The 21,074-nt window shown below is 40.0% G+C and overlaps 1 long non-coding RNA gene across 2 annotated transcripts; it reads right to left on the bottom strand.

Moving 5' to 3' along the window:
* Positions 1-590: 590 nt before the first annotated feature.
* On the bottom strand, positions 591-9,621 carry LOC137093547 (uncharacterized). 2 transcript variants are annotated; one of them, XR_010908486.1, is made up of 6 exons: positions 9,528-9,621; positions 3,079-3,162; positions 1,983-2,064; positions 1,787-1,862; positions 1,553-1,622; positions 591-996 (listed from the first exon to the last, which is right to left on the bottom strand). It is a non-coding gene; the product is annotated as an uncharacterized lncRNA (long non-coding RNA). The 2 variants fall into 2 exon arrangements; XR_010908485.1 differs by having other exon boundaries at positions 1,553-1,619.
* Positions 9,622-21,074: the final 11,453 nt, after the last annotated feature.

The raw sequence follows: 21,074 nt of genomic DNA, 5'->3' as shown, positions 1-21,074 counted from the left end.
GCATCATTTTGACCTGAAAATAGGTTGTTTGGGAAACTGGGTGAGACGTTATGGATTTGTGTTTATAGTTTTGAGAATATGAGGCATAGTTTCAAGAAATGTGTTTAAGCAATCGAGAAAAACTGTAAGAGTATTTTTTACACTAAACATGTGTTGCTCCCTTACTCTTAAAGTGTTAATTTAAATCATTCAGTGTTATTTTATAACACTTTAAACAGTATTTTTAACTCTGAATCGTGTTACTCCCTTACTCTTAAAGTGTTAATTTAAATCAGTGTTATTTTATAACACTTTAAATAGTATTTTTAACTCTGAATCGTGTTACTCCCTTACTCTTAAAGTGTTCATTTAAATCATTCAGTGTTATTTTATGAAACTTTAAAGTGTATTCATGACAGTTTTCTTACATGCAATGTTCTGAAAATGCTTTTTTACTACAGGAAAAAATAAATAAACATATGAAGAATAACTTTTTTTTTTTAATAGACAAAAATATCTAAGCACAACTGAACTCTGCACATTCACAGAGAAAATAATGATACCACAAAAGTCTGTTCATAGTAAAGTTACAAAATAAAGAACGCAAAGAGTTGTTTTAACAAACTAGTTCTTTATTAACGAGCAAGACCCTTTACATCACGGAAGGTTAACTTTTAAAATAAATGAATAAGGCACAGTATAGGCATTTCTATCATCAGAATTATATTAAAGCTGCTTATCAAGCAGTGTGTAATACTTCCAAGTCCTGCATGTCAGTGAATATATGTCCTGTGTCAGTGAAGTTGGTTCAGTACCTTCAACTTTGCAACAGAACAGCAGTACTTGAGTCAACACAACATTCAGCAGATGAAAAACAGTTGCAGGATATCTGTGGATCAGGTTGTGTCCAGTTGCTAACAGTACAGTTCAGTCCATAGTTGTTGTTTCGCATGCAGAGCAGGGAAGGTTGTGCAGATCCAACTCTCTCGAAAAATCCTGGAATGCTGGTTCCCTAGCCTAGACAACACAAAACCAGACCAATTACAATTAATATTATTTGTATTTTATGGTGGAAAACTTGCTGTATTGAAAGGGTTAGTTAGTTCACCCAAAAATGAAATTTATGTCATTAATGACTCTCCCTAATGTCGCTCCACACCCATAAGACCTCTGTTCATCTTCAGAACACAGTTTAAGATATTTTATATTTAGTCCGACAGCGTATCTAAGTGTATGCACACTATACTGTCCATGTCCAGAAAGGTCATAAAAACATCATCAAAGTAGTCCATATGAGACATTGGTTAGTTGATTAGAATCTCTTGATTAAAATACATTTTGATCCAAAAATGACAAAAACAATTTATTCGGCATTGTCTTCTCTTCCAAGTTTGTTTTCAAACCTCAAATAAAGATTCAAACGGTCATGAATCAGCGTATTGATTTATGATTCGGATTGTGTGTCAAACTGCCAAACTGCTGAAATCACGTGACATTGACAACATGAGGGTGAGTAAATGATGACAGAATTTTAATTTTTGTGTGAACTATCCCTTTAAGAAATCTCACTTACTAGTCAGCTGCTGGAATGATTTTTGTTCCCTTCTTCCTGACTTTGTGATAGGCAGAGATTTCCCAATCTGCTGAGTATAAAATCAAACAGAAAACATCTACCTGTCAAATCATGAAAACAATTTGTTTGACTTTTTTTTTTTTTGTAATTATGTTAGCCAAATACCAACAAAGCTATGATTATTTTTGATTTTTGTGCCCATGATTCTTTCATAAGTTATCTGTTAAATCTTACCATATCCAGGGAGGTTCTAGTCTGTAGTCTTCAAGCACCAACCCAGGGCCAAACTTGATGCATTATAGAAACACTCCTAAAAACACAAATAGAAAAAACAATTACATTTAAACATGAAGGCATATCCAAACATTAACCAAAAGTTAAAATGATAAATACATTTTGCATAAATATTTAATATGAAAGAATTACTTACCCATTCTAAAAGTATTAGTCCCCCAAATAAAGAAATTGATTGAGGAGTTGTTCTTCTGTTTTTCAGTCATATGGTAGGTGTGCTGGCAAACAAGAAAAAAAAAAGATAGTTTGAGGATAAAGAAATACTTTAAACAGTCTTAAAGAATACATTTTTCATTACTTTTAAACAGACCCCATTCATAATGAATCAATTATATTAAAATTCCTACCTATGTACTTCAATCATTTCAGCAACAAGTAGGATAAAGGGATAGTTCACCCAAAAATGAAAATTATCCTATGATTTAATCACCCTAAAGTCATCCTAGGTGTATATGACATTCTTCTTTCAGACAAATACAATAAGAGTTATATTAAAAACCGTCCTGGCTCTTCCAAGCTTTATAATGGCAGTGAATGGCTGTTTCTGTTTTGAATCCATAAAAGTGCATCTATCCATCATAAAAGTGCATCCATCCATCCATCATAAAAGTGCATCCATCCTTTAAAAAAAGTGCATCTGTCAATCATAAAGTTATACATAAGTCTCTGGGGGTTTAATAAAGGCCTTCTAAAGCAATGGGATGCGTTTGTGTAAGAAATATTTCCATATTTTAAACTTTATAAACTAAAATAACTAGCTTCCGACAGTACGGCCGTATGCAACGATTTACTTAAAGAGGCACCCTTGACTCAAGCAATGTGGGTATCTTTTATGATGATAGATGCACTTTTATGGACTTAAAAGCATAAACAGACATTCACTGCCATTATAAAGCTTGGAAGAGACAGGACATTTTTAATATAACTGATTATATTAGTCAGAAATAAAGTCATATACACTTAAGATGACTAATTTTCATTGTAAGGTGAACTATCACTTTAAAGCATTAGTTCCCCCCCAATTTTAAATTCTGTCATCATTTACTTACTTTTTTCTATTCTTTCATGATAATTTTCTAACTACCATGCTGTCATAACTATAAAACCTGTCAATAAGTGATTTGAATTGGTATGCACAGAGGTCATATTTGTGCTTTATTATAAATAAATAGTTTTGGACCAATAATCTTCCTAGACAAGAACTACACCTGTTTTCTATACCATATACATACCTATTTTGCTGCAGAACAGAAAGAACTGTCATCTGTCAGCCCTGGTTTCATTCTAGAGGATTGTTAAAAATCATGTTGATGCAGCTGTTGAAGACAGAGACATCAGACAGGTCACATTTTCTGTGCAAAACAAATGAGGTCATGTTTTCAGAAAAGTGAAGTTAATAAACGTAATTTCGGGAGGAGTACGCCCATCTAATCTTTCAATTAATACCAAGGTATAAAACCAGCAGCTTACCTCTTCCCCTTTTTGGTTCCTGAAGCATTTGGCCTGCCCAACTCTGCTTGACTGGCTGCGCTGCTCATTTCACCTGTTGATCTCCAGACCGCCGGTCTCTCCGCTCCACATAACAACTCGCCCAAGAAAACCTCTCTCTTCTTCCATCTAGAATCATCACAGGGCTCGGTCGATCCTCATCGCGATGCATCGAGGCCTTCATCATCATCAACATCATCCTCTTCAGCAGTAACGTTAAGCCTCGTACCTCCTGCTGAGGAATGGTCCATCAACGCGCTCAGGCAAGCGTTATCCAGCGCGGGTTTTCCATTTCACCCAGAGGAATTCAAAAGCGCAACTTAACGATCTGCTCGTGTGCTTTCACCAAAAACTCTCACTCTCACGGCGCATTCAGCGTTCTCGCAGCAACACGCAAACATCAACACAAACAACTGCACGATCTATACGGTCCGTTTCAGTTTCAGCCGGCTGCCGATGCTTCACGTCCGCCCCTTAATTCGGCCGGCACTATCGCGGCCGCAGACATTAGTTCCGCGTCTGCTCGCAATAGTTCCACGGCCTCTTCGACTGTTACCTTTCACCCTCCCACAGGTAAGTATAGCTTCATCTGTTCTTCTTTCCACGCTTCCAATATTTCTGTGCTTTCTGGCTTTTATTCTGTTAAATCGAGAAAAGCTATATAATACAATAATTTCTCCTCTGCTATTGGAGCAGGCCCAAAGCGTGAGGCTGCCTCCGCAAACGCCCCCCCCCCCCTCCCTTAATTTCTTCTCTGCTATAGGTGCAGACCCAAAGCGTGAGGCTGCCTCCGCAAACGGTCCTGCCCCCCCCCCCCTTAATTTCTTCTCTGCTATAGGTGCAGACCCAAAGCGTGAGGCTGCCTCCACAAACGGTCCTGCCCTCCCCCCCCCTTAATTTCTCCTGCTATAGGTGCAGACCCAAAGCATGAGGCTGCCTCCGCAAACGGTCCTGCCCCCCCCCCTTAATTTCTTCTCTGCTATAGGTGCAGACCCAAAGCGTGAGGCTGCCTCTGCAAACGGTCCTGCCCCACCCCACCCCCACTAATTTTTGCCTCTACTATCAGAGCAGACCCAAGCGTGAGGCTGCCTCCGCAGATGGTCATGCCCCTCCCTCTCTTTCCTTTCTCCGCCGCCATTGGAGCCGATCCAAGCATGGGGTTGCTCCCCAAGCTTTATATTCTCCAACCTTATTCAATCCAGCTTCTGCTTCCTCTTCATTGCCTCCTTCTCATCTGCATTGCTCTTACAGTTCCTACTACATCATTGCTATGGATCCATCACCTGTCTCCACCAAGCCTCTGCGCCTCAATCACCCCAGGTGGTTGGTCCCAGTATAGCTCATAAGCCCCGCCCCTCCGTGGTTTCTAATGGATACGAGTTAAACTAAACAATCAAATTACACTTTATATTTTCCAAGATGTTTTCTGTCTTTTAAGGCAGTTTTATCACTTTGATTTTATTTCAAGTTTTGGTTTTAAATAAGTTTAGCTTAGTTAGTTGTTTGATGCTATAAAAGTTGTCACTGAGGAACCAGCAGAGTTCCTTTTTTATCTTAATTTCTATATTTCCCAGATTTTGGCATTAATATTAAGAGCATTAGCCCGAAGATGGACACCGTTCCAACCCCAGCATTGCAATCCTACTGGACAACTTGGAGAGCTTTTTCAAGCGATTCCTACAACAAACTTGTTTTCCCAAATTCTCCCTCTTTTTTCATTTTTTGATGTCATACGAGATGTCCACCCAATCTAGTACCATCAAAGTCTATCTCGGCTGCTTTTAATTTCTAATCTACAACCATCCATCCGACCATCTATGATCTCTAAGTTTTAAACAAGAACACCATCCGTTTCCTCATCAAAAGCAATAAACGGATCAAATTAAAAAACTGCCTTTTCATTCCTATCTTCAATCTCCCGACACCCATCCAGCAATATCAATATCTTTCCTTCTCCCTTGCCACAGGGAGGTGCAGATCTCCTTACATCTCGACCCGCTGTTTTCCGATGAGAACAACCTTCCTGTCACCAAGGCAGTGAAGTTCATTAAAAAAGCTTCAGCAAATCCCCACCCACTCTGGTAATTAGGCTTACTTATATTCACCTCACTTCTTCCGTAATGGAGCAGACACCACCGCAGGCCAAAAAGGACTGCCACACCATCAATTAAACTACTGGGTTGGTGGTCCTCAGAGGCCTTTCGATTTTACTTTGTTCGGACCTCAGCCTCATCAAACAAGCCATCTTCACTTGATGCTGCAGTGCTCTGCCAATTTGATACTGCCGCTGCAGTATTTGGATTTACTAGATATCACCGTTGTAGTCCTTCAATTAATGCCACAGTCCCTCGCTTGATGCTCCAGGGCTTCGCTTGCCACTACAGTGCTCCTCCAGTTTAATGCTGCCACTGCAGTGCCCCTACTATTTAATGCTGTCGCTGCAGTGCTCCTCCTATTTGATACTGCCACTGCAGTTCTCCTCCTATTTGATGCTGCCGCTGCAGTGCTCCTACTATTTAATGCTGTCACTGCAGTGCCCTTACTATTTAATGCTGCCACTGTAGTGCTCCTACTATTTAATGCTGCCACTGCAGTGCTCCTACTATTTAATGCTGCCACTGCAGTGCTCCGTAATTTTGATGCTGCCACTGCAGTGCCCCTACTATTTAATGCTGCCACTGCAGTGATCTGTCATTTTGCCGCTGCTGCAGTGCTCCTCCAATTTGATGCTGCCGCTGCAGTGCTCCTCCTATTTTGATGCTACAGTGCTCCGCCACTTTGACACTGCCGCTGCAGTGCTCCGTAATTTTGATGCTGCCACTGCAGTGCCCCTACTATTTAATGCTGCCACTGCAGTGATCTGTCATTTTGCTGCTGCTGCAGTGCTCCTCCTATTTTGATGCTACAGTGCTCCGCCACTTTGACACTGCGGTGCAGTGCTCCTCTTATTTGATGCTGCCGCTATAGTGCTCCTCCAGTTTAATGCTGCCACTTGCAGGGCTCCTCCCTTTTAATGCTGCTGCTGCAGTGCTCCTCCAGTTTAATACTGCCACTGCAGTTCTCCTCCTATTTGATGCTGCAGTTTTCCTCCTATTTTATGCTGCCGCTGCAGTGTTCCTCCTATTTTGATGCTACAGTGCTCCGCCATTTTGATACTGCCGCTGCAGTGCTCCGGCATTTTTACACTGCCAATGCAGTTCTCCTCCTATATTGATGCTGCAGTTTTTCCTGCTATTTGATTCTGCCACTGCTGTTCTCCTCCTATATTGATGCTGCAGTTTTCCTGCTATTTGATTCTGCCACTGCAATTCTCCTCCTATTTGATGCTGCCGCTGCAGTGTTCCTCCTATTTTGATGCTACAGTGCTCCTCCATTTTGACAGTCGCTGCAGTGCTCCTTCTATTTGATGCTGCCGCTACAGTGCTCCTCCAGTTTAATGCTGCCACAGCAGTGTTCCGCAATTTGATGCTGCCACTGCAGTGTTCCGCAATTTGACGCTGCTGCAGTGCTCCACCAATTTGATGCTGCAGTTCTCCTCCAGTTTAATGCTGCCACTGCAGTGCACCTCCTATTTAATACTGCCACTGCAGTGCACCTCCTATTTAATACTGCCGCTGCAGTGTTCCTCCTATTTAATGCTGCCTCTGCTGTGCTACTCCTATTTGATGCTGCCACTGCAGTGCTCCTCCTTTTCGATGCTACAGTGAGCCGCAATTCGATACCGCTGCTGCAATGCTCCTCCAATTTAATGCTGCCGCTGCACTGCTCCTCCATTTTGATGCTGCCCTTCCAGTGCTCCACAATTTGATACTGCCACTGCAGTGTTTCTCCTATTTGATGCTGCCACTGCAGTGCTCCACCATTTGATGCAGCCGCTGCAGTGCTTCGCAGTTTGATGCCGCAGTGCTCCGCAATTTGATTCTGCCACTGAATTGCTGCACCAATTTTATGCTGCAGTGCTTCTCCTATTTGATGCTGCTACTGCAGTACTTCGCTATTTTGTGACTGTCGCTGCAATCCTTTGCTTACATTTTTACATTTACATTTAATCATTTAGCAGACGCTTTTATCCAAAGCGACTTACAAAAAAGGGGAGAGTAATAGAAGCAACGGAACAGACAAGGCCAAAAACCTGTAAGAGCTGTAAGAAATCTCAATTAATTAGCACAATACACAATTTTTTTTTTTTTTTTTTTTTTTAAAGACAGACATCTACAACAAAAACTCACGTCCGCACAGTGCCGAACACTGGATTTGCACAACACTTTGCTTGATACTGCCGCTGCATTGCCCAGTGCTCCACAATTTAATATTGCCACTGTAGTGCTCCTCCAATTTGATGCAGCCGCTGTAGTGCTTCTCAATTTGATACTGCCACTGCAGTGCTTCGTTATTCGTGACTGCCATTGCCATGCTTTACTTAATACTGCCGCTGCAGTGCCCCGCTAATTTGAGACCGCTGCTACAGTGCCCTGCCAATTTGAGACTGCCGCTGCAGTGTTTTGCTCAATGCTGCTGCATTGCCCCGCCATTTTGAGACTGCCGCTGCAGTGCCACACCATTTTGAGACTACCGCTCCAGTGCCCCGCCAATTTGAGAATGCTGGAGGCTGCTGCAGTTCCCCGCCAGTTTGAGAATGCTGCTGCAGTGCTTTGCTTGAAGCTGCTGCAGTGCCCCACCAATTCGAGAATGTTGGAGGCTGCTGCAGTGCCCCGCCAGTTTGAGAATGCTGTCACAGTGCTTTGCTCGATGCTGCTGCAGTGCCCCGCCATTTTGAGACTGCCGCTGCAGTGCCCCGCCATTTTGAGACTGCTGCTGCAGTGCTTTGCTTGATGCTGCTACAGTGCCCTGCCAATTTGGGAAAGCTGCTGCAGTGCCCCGCCATTTTTGAGACTGCTGCTGCAGTGCCCCGTCAATTCGAGAATGTTGCTGCAGCACTTTGCTAGATGCTGCTGCAGTGCCTCGCCAATTCGAGAGTGTTGCTGCAGCGCTTTGCTTGATGCTGCTGCAGTGCCTCGCCAATTCGAGAATGTTGCTGCAGCGCTTTGCTTGATGCTGCTGCAGTGCCCCGTCAATTAGAGAATGTTGCTGCAGCGCTTTGCTTGATGCTGCTGCAGTGCCCCGTCAATTAGAGAATGTTGCTGCAGCGCTTTGCTTGATGCTGCGGCAGTGCCCCGCTCAGTGCCTGACTACTGCTGCAACCCCTCACCTATTTCATAAACTGCCACAGCAGTTACCTACCTCAGTACTGCTACAGTGCCATCTTCCATTCAGTCTATTTAACAATTTTGGGGGGTCTTCTGGAATAATTATACAGACTCCTCCCGTAATCATGAGCTTTTCAAATTTCCATGATTCTTGCTTGCTGTCTATTTATGCATTTTGTTTTTGGGGGGCAATCAGAGCTCGGGTGAAATATCCTCTCCGAGCCCCTCTATAGCAGACAGCAAGCCAAATCTGTTTACCACTTTCACTAAGATTATATGGGCACACAAACTCGTGAAGTTAATAAACGTAATTTCGGGAGGAGTACGCCCATCTAATCTTTCAATTAATACCAAGGTATAAAACCAGCAGCTTACCTCTTACCCTTTTTGGTTCCTGAAGCATCCCTCCTCCTCCCCTGCTCCTCCTTTTGTACACCACATTGGTGGTGGTTGAGGAGAGATCCCTGACACGAGTGTAAAGCGCTTTGGGTGTACAGTAGTACATATGAAAGCGCTATATAAATGACTCATTCATTCATTATTTTATTCATTCAATTTGCCTGTTATAGGGGGGCAATCGGAGCTCGGGTAGAATATCCTCTCCGAGCCCCTCTATAGCAGACAGCAAGCCAAATCTGTTTACCACTTTCACTAAGATTATATGGGCACACAAACTCGTGAAAAAGGGTTCATGAAACAATCGTGTCTTTGAATCTGGATTACTACCCAATACAAATCAGACACAACGATTAAGTAGTGCAATAAGATTACAGTTTGGTGAATGAACAATTAATTAACGAAGGGAAGAGAAAGCGTTAACGTTACTCCGTCTGATGCTGCTTCCTCAGAGAGAGGTCACTGCAGCTCGTCTGTATAAAACTCTTAAGCAGCCTTTCAATCAGCATAGCTACTGAATGTGTTTTTCAAGACACAACTACATAATTATACAGTAAAAATACATATTAATATAGGCGTGGGACACTTACTTTCTCTGTGTTTTCTCTGTTCTCCGTTTCCCTGTTCCGGTGTTTTCTCTGTTCTCTGTGATGCGGTGAAAACTCCGCGTGCACCACGAGTGACGGAGAAAGTTTTAGGCGCGTTATTAAAGCGTCAAGTTATATATCGTTATAAAACAATATGTCATAAAAAACGTTGCGAATTAGGCTAAAAACACTTACTTTCGGCGTTTCCTATATGCAAGCAACCCTCCTCGTCGTCCGCTCCGTGTCACGAGTCAAAGTAGATGCCGCATGTGAGAAAAAGATGTCTCGTATAAGCGCGCAGAGCATTTAAATATGGCTTTAAATCAATGTTATAAAATACATATTGTAAATGAGGTAAAACACTTACTCACTGCGTTTCCCTGTTAAAAAGCAACCGCCTCAGGTGTGCTCGAATCACTCGTCAACGAAAATGCCTCTACAGGAGCTGTTTAGCGGTGCACAGCACATTCATAGTTATAAAACAATATGATGTAACAAAATGCATATGTAAATACGATGAAACCAGGATAAAACATGCAATATCAGCGTTATCCCTCGTTCCACGGCGCGAGTCAAAGAAAATGGCGTCTGTGAGAAAAGTTTAAGCTTGTTTCACCGAAATGCCCCGGATGTAATTTTACTCTCTCTCTCAGTGTTGATATTTAACTCTACTTATGTTCACCAGTCAGAGAGTGCGGTTTACACTAGTAGTGTTAATTCAACACCAGAAATGTAACACTTTACTCTAAAAGTCCTTAACACCAGGATTTCAACCTATTTCAACACTGGAGATTTTGCTGTGTATGCAATTTTTGTGATGTTAACAATAACCAGCATTTTGAAACCTGGTATACTTTGATTGACTGCATGTACCTTGTGAAGTGAAAAGAAGGTTTATTCTTTGACAGAATAATTTCATTTTGAGTCAGAATTCCAGTGTTTTGGTAAAATTAGTGTGTGCAGAGAAAGATGTGTTCTGTTTTAAAATGAAGAGTTAGTGTATATTTAACAAAATGTTCTTTTGAGAAGAAAATGATCCATTTGGCCAACTGTGTTTTGTAGGTGTGAGTCTGTGTTAAGAGTTTAGAAAAATTATCTGAAGTATAGCTAAGCGCTTGTTAGCGATTGAAAAAAACTGTAACATAGCAAACTAAACACACTCTAATGTTGGCAAAACGGTTCAGTATTCACTGCATAATGAGGCACTGCAGTTTATTCTATTACAGTTTTTTTCAGTCCCTAACAAGCACTTACCCATATTTAAGAAACTTTTTCTAAACTCTTAACACAGACTTACACCTATTGGCCAATTGGATAATTTACTTCTCAAACACACATTTTGTTACAGTTTTTCTCAATTGCTAAAACACATCGGCTGAACAAATTTCTCAGTTGCCTGAAGTCATTTAGCTAATTGTGCAGTCTGTTGTCAATACCTTAAACCATTTCACATGGTAAAACACAATTTGCAGATCTCACTTAGACTTTTCAGCTAAACACAGTCTCATTGTCAAGACACATTCCGCACTCTAATGCACATGCCTTCATACGGGTTAACACAAGTGGCAACAATCAAATGGAAAACACGTCATTGATTGAACACGACCACTCAAAACTGATTTAATCTGTTTCAAATGATGAGACACAACCAATATAAGTACAGTGCATTGTAGGCTGTATACTGTACAATTACAGTATTTCTGAATTGCTAAAACACTTTTTTGAATGTTTCTCTCGCTTTTTCAAAATCTTAAACACAAATCACCAAACTTAAGCTATACTGTCAAAATCTTTGACTTGTCTTACTATATCAAATAATTGCTTCAGAACTATGTTATCTTTACCCAAAACCAAACACTGTTTTCAATAACGATCCTGAATACCGTCAAACAGATAAAGCTAGGCCAGTCACTCACTGTCAAACACTTTCAAAGAGTGCTGGGTTTGATGGCAGCAGCGTCCAACATGATACCTTTTGGCCTGCTGTACATGAGACCCTTACAGTGATGGCTCAGGACCAAGGGGTTCTCCCCGAGGGGAAACCCTTTCCACTTCACCAAGGTCACGCGGCGCTGCCTACGTACCTTGGTGAAGTGGAAAGATCCTTGGTTCCTTTCCCAAGGTCCAGTTCTGGGGGGCTCCTTGTCGTCGCTTAATGCTAACGACGGATGCCTCCCTAACTGGCTGGGGAGCGGTCATGAGTGGCCGCTCGGCCCAAGGTCTGTGTTTCAAGCACTCAAACACTTCCTCCCAGACCTACGGGGCCGCCATGTGTTAGTTCGGTCAGACAACACTTCGGTGGTCTCGTATATAAATCACCAGGGGGGATTGAGATCGTGTCGGTTCTGGAAGCTCACGCATCACATGCTAATATGGGCCCAAGGTAAGATGCTCTCGCTCAGGGCGATGTACATCCCGGGGGTCCAGAATGTAGCGGCAAACTCCCTGTCGAGGCAGGGAGTGGTGCCGGGGGAATGGAGGCTCCACCCCAAGGTGGTGGAGGAGCTGTGGATCCGCTTTGGGCGAGCCCAGGTGGATCTGTTTGCGTCTCGAGAGACGACACACTGTCCAGCATTCTTTTCCCTCACACATCCAGTCCCGCTGGGGCTGGACGCAATGGTACAGACGTGGCCGAGGCTGCGTCTGTACGCCTTTCCCCCTCTGGCGTTGCTCCCAGGAGTGCTGGAGAGAGTCCGCCGGGATGGGGTTCAGCTCTTATTGGTAGCCCCGTTCTGGGCCGAGTATGGCTCCCAGACATCATGTCTCTCCTAGAGGGTCCTCCCTGGGAAATCCCAGTCAGGAGGGATCTTCTTTCGCAGGCCGGGAGGTCAGTACTGCACCCGCGCCCGGAACTGTGGAAACTGTGGGCTTGGCCCCTGAGGGGGCCCAGTTCATAAACACGGGTCTATCGACTGAGGTGATAGAGACCATGTTGCACTCCAGAGCACCATCCGCAAGGAGACTTTACGCACTAAAATGGAGAGTTTTTGTCGCCTGGTGTACGCACCAGATTTTGGACCCTGTTAACTGCCCGGTCGGTTCAGTTCTCGAGTTCTTGCAATAAAAATTCTCTGCAGGGTTATCCCCGTCGACTCTGAAAGTGAATGTGTCGGCGATATCTGCGTATCATAATCCATTAGATAACGCATCATTAGGGAGACACCCGTGGGTCATGCGTTTCCTCCGTGGTACCTTGAGGCTCAGACCTGCGGCACGCTCGAGGGTGCCGACTTGGGACCTGGCCATAGTGCTGGAAGGCCTTATGTGTGCTCCCTTCGAGCCGTTAGAGGAAGTGTCAGAAAAGTTCCTCACACTAAAAACTGTGTTTCTTCTAGCGATTTCATCACTGAAAAGAGTAGGAGACCTACAGGCTCTATCAGTAGCACCCTCTTGCCTTGAGTTTGCACCAGGAATGGTGAAAGCATTTCTCTTCCCGAGGGAAGGATATGTTCCCAAGGTCCTGACCAACGTGCCGGGACCAATAATGCTGCTGGCTTTCTGTCCGCCTCCGTTCACTAGTCAAGACCAAGAGAAGCTAAATCTGCTATGTCCGCTCAGGGCCCTAGATGCATATGTCCACAGAGCTGCCCTGTGGCGAAAGTCAGAACAGTTGTTCGTATGTTTTGGGTCCTCAAGTAAGGGAAAATCGTCTTCAAAGCAGACGCTTAGCAAGTGGATAGCATGCAGTTTTCGTGTGCATATGATATGTACTTTATATTGTGTTATGTGCTCGTACTCCAAACAACTCAACCTACCCAACAGGGTGACAATGCAAATCATATGCACATAAAAAAATAATTGTGCTGTATAAATCGCACAATAAATACAATTTGTGATGTATATGCATTTCATGAGAATGAGTTGGTAAAAATAGGGCTACAAGCAAGAGTAAGAACAAAAAATTGCAAAGCAAAGCAGAGTAGTAATAATTTCTGACCAATTTTGAGCTACTATGATCACAAGACATTGACAGAAAAATATGAAATTTGTTTTGAGATTAAAAATTTACTTCTGCCTGAGAACTATGTTTTGAACAATGTGTTTTCTATTTTTTGCTGTATTGTTTACTGATTGCTTGATAGTGTTTATCATTTTGATCACTTTGTTTATGGTTTGAGAGCAGTGTTTGATTTTGAACACAGGTAAAACTGTTTTGAGGCGAAAGTTTCATTTTGCAAGAGGAGTCAGAGGTTTTGTGAATAGTGCTTGAAGAGAAGGTTTTGTGTTTACAGTTTTTCTCAATTGCTAAAACACTAAAACCCATCGGCTGAACAAATTTCTCAGTTGCCTGAACTCATTTAGCTAATTGTGCAGTCTGTTGTCAATACCTTAAACCATTTCACATGGTAAAACACAATTTGCAGATCTCACTTAGACTTTTCAGCTAAACTCTAAACACATTCTCATTGTCAAGACACATTTTGCACTCTAATGCACATGCCTTCATACGGGTTAACACAAGTGGCAACAATCAAATACAAATGGAGAACACAATGTCATTGATTGAACACAACCACTCAAAACTGATTTAATCTGTTTCAAATGATGAGACACAACCAATATAAGTACAGTGCATTGTAGGCTGTATACTGTACAATTAACAAATCGTATTGCCCTGAACATGTTGCTTTCCAGTTGTTTACAGTAGGCTACTGACTGCTCAATAGATTTTGATTGGTTGCAGGTTCATATCAACAAAGAACAAAGGACAAGTTTGTGAGATGCAGAGTACAGTACTGTAAAAATCAGCCTAATCTAATGAAAATGCATATCTATAGCACAAATTGTATTTATCGTGCGATTTATATGCCAAAATTCATTTTTATGTGCATATGTTACGCATGCAGTTTTCGTGTGCATATGATATGTACTTTATATTGTGTTATGTGCACGTACTCCAAACAACTCAACCTACCCAATAGGGTGACAATGCAAATCATATGCACATACAAAATAATTGTGCCGTATAAATCGCACAATAAATACAATTTGTGATGTATATGCATTTCATGAGAATGAGTTGGTAAAAATAGGGCTACACGCAAGAGGAAGAACAAAAAATTGGAAAGCAAAGCAGAGTAGCATTTCTGACCAATTTTGAGCTACTATGATCACAAGACAATGACAGAAAAATATGAAATTTGTTTTGAGATTAAAAATTTACTTCTACCTGAGACCTGTTTTGAACAATGTGTTTTCTATTTTTTGCTGTATTGTTTACTGATTGCTTGATAGTGTTTATCATTTTGATCACTTTGTTTATGATTTGAGAGCAGTGTTTGATTTTGAACACAGGTAAAACTGTTTTGAGGCGAAAGTTTCATTTTGCAAGAGGAGTCAGAGGTTTTGTGAATAGTGCTTGAAGAGGAGGTTTTGTGTTTAATGGTTTTAGAAAATGGAGCAAGGTTTCAGAAATAGTGTTTAAGCAATTGAGAAAAACTAATGGTTTCAGAAAATGGAGCAAGTTTTCAGAAATAGTGTTTACAGGTTTTTTTCAATCGCTAACAAGCGCTTAGCTATACTTCAGATAATTTTTCTAAACTTAACACAGACTCACACCTACAAAACACAGTTGGCCAAATGGATAATTTTCTTCTCAAAAGAACATTTTGTTAAATATACACTAACTCTTCATTTCAAAACAGAACAGATCTTTCTCTGCACACACTAATTTTACCAAAACACTGGAATTCTGACTCAAAATGAAATTATTCTGTCAAAGAATAACACTTCTTTTCACTTCACAAGGTACATGCAGTCAATCAAAGTATACCAGGTTTCAAAATGCTGGTTATTGTTAACATTAAAAAAATTGCATAGACTTTTATGTTTCAGTTTTACAGGTATTTGCATGAAAAACATGCAGTCCACCATTTTTACACTACATTTCTTGATTGGTAACTGTATGTCCACATGTACAGTAATGTTCAAATTCAAAAGCAGTACAGTAAAAACCACATTAGTTTTTTCCTCCTTCACTATTTACTACAGGAGGTAAAGTAGAAACATGCTATGACAGAACAGAAAAAGTTTTACAGAAATGTACTGTATCCAATCTCTGTGATCTTCAGGGTTAGGCCACGTGTTTTCATCAACATCACATCTGATTTTATCCTAGGGTTTTATGGACCTGGGATAAAACTGCTTAGTATGTCCACCCTTGGATCCTTCACCTCTCACTGGGCCTGCTTTTCTTATCAGCCCTTTGCACTTACTCTTCCTTGTCCAGACATTACAGTGTTTGTCTTTTTCTGTTTCTGTTTTCAAAAACATTACTACTCAAAGTCCTCCTGTTACTGTATAAGTGTCAATGTAATATATAAAAAAACCTGTCGCTGAGTCTAAGCCAGACTGGAATCAGCTGTGTTTTTAATTATTCAATTGTTTGTTTATTATCAGCTGATATATTGTTTTTTAACTGATATATTTGGAGAAGCAGGGTTTTTTATACTGTATCTAAGGTTTGGAATATTGTTTTTGCTATTGTGGGATGTTGTGTGTTAACGTTCGTAAATGCTACAAAAATAATCCATAATTTTGTTGGGAGGTATAGCTTGTCTGTTTAAGAAAATGTAAGAATTATGGAAATGTGTTCACTGACTGCATATTGTGTGAAAACGACATGAAATGTGTGTAAGGTATGGCCACAAAAGCCTGATGCTGTGCTAATTGTGTTTAGAGTTTTGAAAATGTTACAACTGATTGGACAAATGCTTGTTAGCGACTGATAAAAACTGTAAGCAATTGAGAAAAACTGTAAATATATACTAACTCTTCATTTCAAAATAGAACACATCTTTCTCTGCACACAATAACTTTACCAAAACACTGGAAATCTGACTCAAAATAGAATTATTCTGTCAAAGAATAACACTTGTTTTCACTTTACAAAGTACATTCAATTTTACAGGTATTTGCATGCAAAACATTGAATCCTCCGTTTTTACACTAAATTTCTTGGTTGGGAACTATATGTCCACATGTACAGTAATGTTCACATTCAAAAGCATTCTAGTAAAAAACAAATCAGTTTTTTTTTTCTTTACTGTTTACTACAGGAGGTACAGTAGATACACGGTATGATAGAACAGAAAAAGGTTTTACAGTATTGCTTACAGTGAACAAAATATCTATTAAACACACAAGAACATTTGACAAAAGCAAGAAAGCACTTGGTATGTCAGATTCACCCTTGGCAATTACGAATTGTGATGTCCCTGCAGCCAGCATCCATGGCTTCAAGGAGGGACATCTGTTCATGTGGCTGATGGTCATAAACCTTCCACCTCCATGCAGAAAAGAACTCCTCTATGGGCTTGAGGAATTGGAATAGGGCTCCTTGACTCTCTCACTGTTCCTCTCAAAGGGAACAGTGTAGAGCTGCTTCATCCGCATTCTTTGTTTGGACAATGCCCACGTAATGGTTGTGAGGATAATGCTATCAATATTTTCAAAAATCTCATGGTGTGAAGGATTGGGGCTGAGGCTCAGTCAGGTTAGTTTGTTTGTGTACTCTATTTTAATTTAAATCAGTTTTTTTTATTGCAGTAAAGAAATAAAACTCACAACAAAATTATTTTGGGTTTAATAGACTTTATTTAAACTTTCGTTTGGAGTTAAGTGCGCACACTCTTTAACGAGTAGTTGGAGTTTATTCTTACCCTTTCTTTGTTTGTCTGTTTTGTTATGGCTGAGTCCCGCGTCTAAAGGGGTTTGGGCGGAAACACTAGACATATATATACTGTTCTGGCCCGTAATCTAGCCGCACCATTCCTGGTTCTGCCTGGGGAGAGGACTCCAAGAACTCTTACTCTTGTTTTGATATATATAGAAAGTAAATTTATAAAGTGGAGTAATTGTGACAAAGTGTTATTTAATGTATTTGTTTCCAGGTTTATTTGATGTTTTCATATGTTTGTATTTTGTGTAATGGCCATTATTTGTGTATCTGTTTTTCCCCTTTTTGTGTTAATTGGTGCTGGCCACAAATGTATAAAGATATGTCTGGTGTTTGTAAGTGTTAATGAATTAAAATAATTTTTAAATCTGCAGAGAAGTATCTAGATGTGAAAGGGCTGCTATGGGAGACCGTTAGAGATAACCTTAATGTAGAGACACAATCTTCTCAGGCATATGCTGGATCATCTTAATGTTTTTGATAATACTACAGTGGAATGCAAGAAGTTTAATTGCGAATGGTCAAGAGTTTAAGAAATATATAGATAATTTAAAAGAGAAACCTAACATAATATGTATTCAGGAAACATGGTTAATACCACAATTGGATTTTTTAATAAAAGGATATAATGTAATAAGAAGAGATAGAGAATCTGGTAGAGGGGGAGGAATAGCAACATTTATACAAAATGGAATGAAATATATGGTAGTTGAAATAAATAAAGATAATGAATAATAAGGGGTTGTGTAGATATCATAAATTACTATAATCCATGTGGAAAATTAAGTCAAAATATTTTAGCTGTTGTTGGTCCTTTGTATGACAATGTAGTATGGTGTGGAGATTTTAACTCTTATAATTCATTATGGGGAAGTAATAAAACTGATGTGAATGGCCAACTTATTGAAGATTTTATTGATGATAATGATTTAGTGTGTATTAATAATGGAGAGGGAACGCGATATAATAGTTTACAAAATACAGAAACGGCACTAGACCTGACGTTTGTATCTACACAAATAGCAGGGATAAGTACATGGAGTGTGATCAAACATACTACAATAGGGAGTGATCATTATCCTGTAGTGACTACAGTTGGTACTAAGATATGTTATGAAAAATAAAATAGAAGTCCTAGATGGAAATTGGAGAAGGTAAATTGGGAAGTTTTTCAAGTAATATGTGGAAATAGATGTATGACTCTACTAGAGGAGAACCAGATGGATGTAAATGAATTCAACAAAAAGCTAGTAAGTGAAATAATTCAGTCAGCGGAGGAAGTAATACCCAAAACTACAGGAATTAGACATATCAAGAACGTACCCTGGTGGAATGATGATTCTAAAGTAGTTGTGAAAGCAAGAAATAAAGCATTTAGGCAACTTAAAAAACAGCATTCTATGGACGCCATGATCAAGTATAAATGTGCCCAGGCATTAGTAAGGAAAACAATAAAAATACAAAAGCGTATTTTTTGGAGGCAGTACTGTGATAGTATTGGAAGAGAAGGGCAACTGTCAGAAATATGGAATATGATCAGGAAAATGGGGGGGATTAGAAGGAATTATGAGTTACCAGTGTTGGTCGGTGCAGACAGAATGGCTGTTAGTAATATAGATAAAGCCGAACTTCTAGTACAATCTTTTAAGAAATTCATAGCTCAGATAATCTTTCAGAAGAAGCTAGGAAGAGTAGGAGTAGAACATTAATGGACTACCCAAATTTATTAGAGAAAGATGAGATGTCAGATAGTTTACTTAACCTTCCTCTAAACATGTTTGAGTTAAGAAGAGCAATTATAAGTGCTCGGCAGACTACTCCTGGGAAAGATGGAGTATGTTACAAAATGTTGGCACACATGACAGATACTACACTGGAAATCGTTTTAAAATTATTTAACCTAATTTGGGATACTGGTCAACTCCCTATTGTTTGGAAACAAGCAACAATAGTACCTATTCTTAAACCTGGGAAAAACTCATCAGATCCTACTAGTTATAGGCCTATTGCCTTAACTTCTCAGTTATGCAAAGTAATGGAAAGAATAATCACAGAAAGAATGACGTACTTCTTAGAGAGTAAAGATCTATTATCTCCTTATCAGAGTGGATTCCGAAGGGGTCGGAATACAATGGACTCTGTATTATGTCTAGAGTCAGACATCAGAAAAGCACAAACTAACAAAGAAGTAGTAATAGCTGTTTTTTTTATGTGGAAACGGCATATGATATGCTCTGGAAAGAAGGATTATTAATAAAGTTGAAGTCTTTGGGAATTGGAGGTAAAACAGATAATTGGGTTCAAGATTTTTTATTAAACAGGAAAATTAGTAAGTAAAAGTAGGTGAAGAATACTCCAGTGTGTATACAGTGGAGAATGGAACACCACAAGGTAGTGTATGTAGTCCGTTATTATTTAATATAATGATATTTTCTCTCAAGTTGAACAAAACATTGGAAAATCTTTATGTGCAGATGATGGGGCTTTGTGGATTAGAGGTCGTAATATAACTTATATTACAAAAAAAATGCAAGGGGCAATAGTTGAAGTTGAAAAGTGGGCTAATAAATGGGGTTTTAAATTATCTGTAGCAAAAACACAGGTCATTTGTTTTTCAAGGCGGCATAAAGCCACACCTCTATCTTTAAAATTGTATGGGAATCCTCTGGAGCAAGTCAAATCAGTAAGGTTTCTTGGGGTTTGGTTTGATGAAAAATTGACACGGAAAGTTAATTTAGATAATATTAAGGACAAATGTAAAAAGATTATTAATATTCTTCGGTGTTTGTCAGGACAGGAATGGGGAGCAAGTAGAACATCTCTACAAAATATATACTGGGCACTCATGAGGTCTGTCTTTGACTATGGATGTATAGCTTATATGTCGGCAGCAGAATCAAATCTCAAACAATTAGATGTATTGCAAGCTCAAGCCTTAAGAATCTGCAGTGGATCATTTAAAACATCCCCAGTATCATCAATGCAGGTGGAGATGGGAGAAATGCCTTTAGGCATCAGGCGAATGAAGCTGATGTTGACATATTGGGTTAATATCCAGGGACAAAATGTTTCGCATCCTGTCAAAAGTGTATTGAAAGAGTGCTGGGAACATAATGAAACAAACTATGTAAGTTTTGGGTGGATAGGTGATGCAAAGGCTAGGAATATAGGTTTATGTCAATTACAGTACAACAATACAGTATCAATATCCTCCATCCCTCCATGGTTATTCCCCTCCCCTGCTATTGACCTCAGTATAAAGCGGGAAATAAATAATAAATCTAAACAAGTTCCAGTGTGTCATATAGTGAGGAATTATTTTGAGAAGCATTTCCAAGATTCAGTGGTTTTATTTACAGATGGATCAAAAGATCCGGATACAGGATATGCAGGGGCAGCTGTATATATTCCAACATATGATTTTTATATCAAGAAAAGAGTTACCAATCATTTGACAGTTTATACAACAGAGTTATTAGCGATATTATTGGCCTTGCAGTGGTTAGAGGAGAAAGAACTAAATAACACAGTCATTGCATCTGATAGTTATTCTGCACTGGAAAGTATAAAATCTGGCAGGTCATCTTTTAGAATGGACATAATTAATGAAATTTTCCATAAGGTATATAATTTTAAGGTGAAAGGCAAAGAAACACAATTTGTTTGGATTCCTGCTCATGTTGGTGTGGAAGGGAATGAGAAGGTGGATATTCTGGTAAAACAAACTCTAAAATTAAAACGGATAGATCTACAAGTTCCATTAAGCAAAATGGAAGCTAAAGTATACATTAGGAAATTCGTGTATTCAGTATGGCAGATACATTGGGATGATACTGAATTAGGCAGACACCTATATAATATACAAAATCAAG

Source organism: Pseudorasbora parva, chromosome 12 (genome assembly GCF_024679245.1).
Source record: "Pseudorasbora parva isolate DD20220531a chromosome 12, ASM2467924v1, whole genome shotgun sequence".
Classification (NCBI taxonomy): domain Eukaryota; kingdom Metazoa; phylum Chordata; class Actinopteri; order Cypriniformes; family Gobionidae; genus Pseudorasbora; species Pseudorasbora parva.
This window is presented reverse-complemented; position numbering and strand designations above follow the sequence as displayed.